This window comes from Balaenoptera borealis (assembly GCF_965194805.1).
Source record: "Balaenoptera borealis genome assembly, chromosome: 6".
NCBI lineage: Eukaryota > Metazoa > Chordata > Mammalia > Artiodactyla > Balaenopteridae > Balaenoptera > Balaenoptera borealis.
In genome coordinates, this window is record NC_138863.1 from 125261615 (window position 1) to 125267614 (window position 6000).

The 6000-nt window shown below is 36.9% G+C and overlaps 1 long non-coding RNA gene across 1 annotated transcript in view; it reads left to right on the forward strand.

Annotated features, from left to right (window-relative positions):
- Window positions 1–5725, forward strand: part of LOC309630857 — a 28137-nt gene extending 22412 nt beyond the window's left edge. The window contains exons 4-5 of the long non-coding RNA XR_014245952.1: window positions 759–5204; window positions 5360–5725. This is a non-coding gene — a long non-coding RNA (uncharacterized lncRNA). The remainder of the gene's footprint in view (window positions 1–758; window positions 5205–5359) is intronic.
- Window positions 5726–6000: the final 275 nt, after the last annotated feature.

Below are 6000 nucleotides of genomic sequence, written 5' to 3' on the forward strand. Positions count from 1 at the left end.
GCAGATTTGATGTCTAGTGAAGGCCCACTTCCTGGCTTGCAGATAGCTGCCTTCTCTCTGGCTCACCTGTCTTTTCCGCTGTACAAACTCATGGAGAGAGAGCTCTTGTGTCTCTTCCTCTTCTTATAAGAGCACTAATCCCATGAAAGGGGTTCTACCCTCATCCAAATCTAATCACCTCCCAAGGCACACCTCCCCAACTCTTAATACAATCATAATGGGGGTTAGGACTTCAACACAGGAATTTTGAGAGGACACAAACATTCAGTCCATAATAACAGCGGCTAAATAAACAATGGTACATTCCCACAGTGGAAGTTGTTTAAAAAAAAAAAAAAGGACAGAGGATTTGGTTCATTCTCTTGTTTCTGTTTGTTTCTTTTTTATATTCCACATATGAGTGAAATCATTTGGTATTTTTCTTTCTGGTGGTGGTTACCTGAGGAAAAGGGGTGTGAGGGAAGGTGAAATGGGTAAAGGGGATCAACTGTGTGGTGACAGATCGAAACTAAATTTTTGGTGGTGAGCAGAGAAGTAGAAATATGTTGCATACCTGAAACTTAGTGTTATAAACCAATGTTACCTCAATAAAAAATAAAATTTTTGAATTTTTTTGAAAGAGGAAAATCTCTATGAATTGATATGATTTCCAGAATTTACTGTTAAGTTTAACAAAAACAAAAAAAGCAAAGTGCAAAACGTTATCTAGAGGGACTTCCCTGGTGGTCCAGTGGTTAAGAATCTGTCTTGCAATGCAGGGGACACCGGTTCGATCCCTGGTCAGGGAACTAAGATTCCACATGCCATGGGGCAACTAAGCCTGCACACTACAACTAGATAGCCCACATGCTGCAACTACAGAGCCCATGAGCTCTGGAGTCCACACACCACAACTACAGAGAAGCCCGCGCACCACAACGAAGAGCCTGCATGCCGCAACGAAAGATCCCACGTGCCACAACTAAGCCAATAAATAAATAAATAAACTTTTTTTTAAAAAAAGGTTATCTACAGTATACTACCTATTGTGTAAGAAAGAAGAAATAAAAATAAAGAAGGAAAAAATAAGAAAATATACATGTGTCTACTCACTTGAGCATAAAGAAACAAAGATAAACTATAAGCTAAGACTAGATACCTATGGGGCATGTCAGGAAATGGATGGAAAAGACAGGAAATATGGGTGGGAGAAAGACACTTATCTGAATATAATTTTTGGTACAATCCAGACTTTTGGAACCGTGTTAGTGTTTCACATACTCAAAAAAGGAAAATAAGTAAAATCATCAAGTAAGGGGAAAATTTAATAAAACTAAAATTTAACCCAATCCCTCCCCCCAAATGAACCAAACTGCATATCACATGAATAACATAACCACACTGAAGGGAGACTGGGAAAAGAACCCAGGTAACATTTGAACACAGTATTAGGACTACATGTCCTCAGGCTAAAACCCCAAAACGTCCCTAAACAAGCACTGAACACTAATTAGTAGGCTTATTTTTCACAGAGGCAAAAATTAACACCTCTGAAACTATGTTATGTACATTCTAGGACTGAGTAAATAAAAAAATATATTGTGTAAATGGGAGCCAGTTTTCTCACTGTCAGAGAAGGGAGTTGTAAATAGGAAAGGAAGGATAAAATAAACCCTGTGCCTTGAATTGGAATTACAGCTATCAATGTGAACTCATGGGGAGATAGATAACAGATAGATTAGATAGGTAGGTAGATAGATAGACAGATAGGAGAGAAGGGAGGGAGGGAGGAATAGAGGAAGGAAAGAAGGAAGGGAGATATTAGATGAATATTAAAATGGATATAGCTGTATGAATGTGTATATATATACTCATATAATGCTACTTCTAGCACAGATCAAGTTCTCAATAATGTCCTTTTCCAGGCTCTCTAATTCATTCTAATTGGTGTATTTTTCTGTTCCTGTGCCTACAGCACTCTTCTCGTAAATTATCACATTAATATTTTTGTTTATTTTTTAATTGAAGTATATTTGATTTACAATGTTGTTAGTTTCTGGTGTACAGCAAAGTGACTCAGTTTTATATATATATACACACACACACACAAACATATACATATATCTTTTTCAGCTTCTTTTCCATTATAGGTTATTACAGGATATTGAATAATTGAATATAGTTCCCTGTGCTATACAGTAGGGAACCTTGTTGTTTATCTATTTTTTCTTTTTTTTAGATTTTTTTGATGTGGACCATTTTTAAAGTCTTTATTGAATCTGTTACAATATTGCTTCTGTTTTATGTTTTGGTTTTTTGGCCACGAGACATGTGGGATCTTAGCTCACCAACCAGGGATCGAACCCACACCCCCTGCATTGGAAGGCATAGTCTTAACCACTGGACAACCAGGGAAGTCCCTGTTTATCTATTTTGTACATAGTAGTGTGTATCTGTTCATTCCAACCTCCTAATTTATTCCTCCCCCGCCTTTCCCCTTTGGTAACCATAAATTTGTTTTCAATGTCTGTGAATCCGTTTCTGTTTTATAAATAAGTTCATTTGTATCATTTTTTAAAGATCCCACATATAAGTGATGTATATATTTATCCTTCTCCTACTTACTCACTTAGTATGATAATCTCTAGTTTCATCCATGTTGCTGCAAATGGCATTATTTCATGCTTTTTTATGGCTGATTCCAGTATTCCATTGTGTATATATACCACATCTTCTTTATCCATTAATCTGTCGATGGACATTTAGGTTGTTTCCATGTCTTGGCTACTGTAAAGAGTGCTGCTATGAACATAGGGGTGCATGTATCTTTTCAAATTATAGTTTGTCCAGGTATATGCCTAGGAGTGGAATTGCTGGGTCATATGGCAACTCTATTTTTAGTTTTTTGAGGAATCCCATACTGTTTTCCGTAGTGGCTGTATCAATCTACATTCCCACCAACAGTGTAGGAGGGTTCCCTTTTCTCCACACCCTCTCCAGCATTTATTATTTGTAGACCTTTTGATGACAGCCATTCTGACGGGTGTATGGTGATACCTCATTGTAGTTTTGATTTGCATTTCTCTAATAATCAGCAATATTGAGCATCCTTTCATATGTTTGTTGGCAATCTGTATATCTTCTTTGGAGAAATGTCTATTTAGGTCTTCTGCCCATTTTTTGATTCGGTCTTTTTTTTCATATTGAGCTGTATGAGCTGTTTTGTGTTTTTTTTTAATAGTTATTTTACAATTAGTTTGTAAATTCCCTTGAAAAACCTGGTAAAGAATTTGATTTAAAATAGACTTAATTTACAAATTAATATAGGTAGAATTGATATCTTTCAGCAGACTAACCCTAAGCATTTTTAATTTCCTATGCTATTATAAACAGTACTTTTGCTTCAATTTCCAATTGATTGTTGCTAGTTCATAAAAATGTAATTGAGTTTTATATGTTGATAGATACTGCAACCATTCTAAACTCACTCATTTGTATTACAGAAAATTTTTCTGTAGATTCCATGAGATTTTTACACAGATAATCAAGTCACCTGCAAATAAAGACAGGTTTATCCCTTCCTTTCTAGCCTGCATGACTTCTTTTTTTTTTTTTACCGTATTATACTGGCTAGTCTCCAGTACACTGTCAAATAAAAGTAGTGAGAATGGACATACTTGCCTTGTCCCTGACCTTAGCGGGAAAGCATTGTCTTTCAACATTAACTATGCTGTTAGCTGTAGGTTTTTGTAGATGCCCTGTATCAGTTTGAGAAAGTTTTCATCTATTCTTGGTTTCCTGGGTTTTATCATGAAAGGAGGTTGGATTTTGTCAAATGTTTTCTTTTTATCTATTGAGTTGATCAGATGGTTCTTCAACATGAGGAATGATATTGACTGATTTTCAAATGTTAAAACAACCTGCAGTCTTCGGGTAAAATCCACTTAGGCATCATGTATTATTCTTTTATTTTTCTTTTTTTTTTAATATCTTTATTGGAGTATAATTGCTTTACAATGGTGTGTTAGCTTCTGCTTTATAACAACGTGAATCAGTTATACATATACATATGTTCCCATATGTCTTCCCTCTTGCGCCTCCCTCCCTCCCACCCTCCCTATCCCACCCCTCTAGGTGGTCACAAAGCACCGAGCTGATCTCCCTGTGCTATGCGGCTGCTTCCCACTAGCTATCTATTTTACATTTGGTAGTGTATATATGTCCATGCCACTCTCTCACCCTGTCACATCTTACCCCTCCCCCTCCCCATATCCTCAAGTCCATTCTCTAGTAGGTCTGTGTCTTTATTCCCGTCTTGCCACTAGGTTCTTCATGACCTTTTTTCTTTTCTTTTTCCTTAGATTCCATATATATGTGTTAGCATACTGTATTTGTTTTTCTCTTTCTGACATACTTCACTCTGTATGACAGCCTCTAACTCCATCCACCTCACTACAAATACCTCAATTTCGTTTCTTTTTATGGCTGAGTAATATTCCATTGTATATATGTGCCACATCTTCTTTATCCATTCATCCGATGATGGACACTTAGTATTATTCTTATTACAGATTTTCAGATTCGATTTGTTAAAATTTTAAGAAAATTTTAACATTTATATTTATGAGGGATATTCGTCTGTAGTTTTCTTTTCCTGAACTGTCTTTGTCTGCTTTCATTATCAGAGTAATGCTCTCTTCATAGAAGTATTTTTAGGGGGAAGGAATATGCACAGTTGTTCATAATATTCACTTGCTATCCTTTTAATATCTGTAGGATTTGTAGTAATGTCATCTCTTTCATTCCCGATATTGGTATTTTGTATCTTTTTTTTTCTGATCAGTCTGGCTAAAAGTTTATCAATTTTACTTTTCTTTTCAAAGAACCAGTTTTCAGTTTTTGTCGGTTTTCTATATTGTTTTGTTTCTACCCATTGACTTTCTGTTTTGATTTTTATCTCCTTTTGCTTGCTTTGTATTTCATTTGCTCTTCTTTTTGTAGTTTCTTAAATTGGAAGCTGAGGTCAATAATTTCAGATCTTCCTTCTTTTTTAAAATATTTATTTATTTATTATTAAATATATATATATATATATATATTTTTTTTTTTTTTTTTTTTTGGCTGAATCAGGTCTTACTTGCAGCACACAGGATCTTCATTGCAGTATGTGGCATCTTGTGTTGCGGCACCCAGGCTCTTCACTGTGGCATGTGTGCTTCTTTCTAGTTGTGGCACACAGGCTTCTCTCTAGTTGTGGCACATGGACTTCTCTCTAGTTGTGGTGTGCGGGATTTCTCACTCTAGTTGTGGCATGCAGGCTCCAGGATGCGTGGGCTCTGTAGTTGTGGTGCATGGGCTCCACAGTGTGTGGGCTCTGTAGTTTGTGGCACACCGGCTCTCTAGTTGTGTCACGTGGGCTTAGTTGCCCCACAGCATGTGGGATCTTAGTTCCCTAACCAGGGATCAAACCCACGTGCCCTACGTTGGAAGGTGGACTCTTTACCACTGGACCACCAGGGAAGTCCCAGACCTTTCTTATTTACTAATATAGTTTAATGCTATATATTTTTCTCTAAGTACCACTGATTGCATTCCCCAAATTTGGTATGTTGGTTTTTCCTTTTTTAACATCTTTATTGGAGTATAGTTGCTTTACAGTGTTGTGTTAGTTTCTGCTGTATAACAAAGTGAATCAGCTATATGTATACGTATATTCCCATATCCCCTCCCTCTTGCATCTCCCTCCCACCCTCCCTATCCCACCCCTCTAGGTGGTCACAAAGCACCAAGCTGATCTCCCTGTGCTATGCAGCTGCTTCGCACTGGCTATCTATTTTACATTTGGTAGAGTACACATGTCAATGACACTCCTTCACTTTGTCCCAGCTTACCCTTCCCCCCAACCCGTGTCCTCAAGTCCATTCTCTACATCTGCGTCTTTATTCCTGTCCTGTCCCTAGGATCATCAGAAACTTTTTTTTTTTAGATTCCATATATATGTGTTAGCATATGGTATTTGTT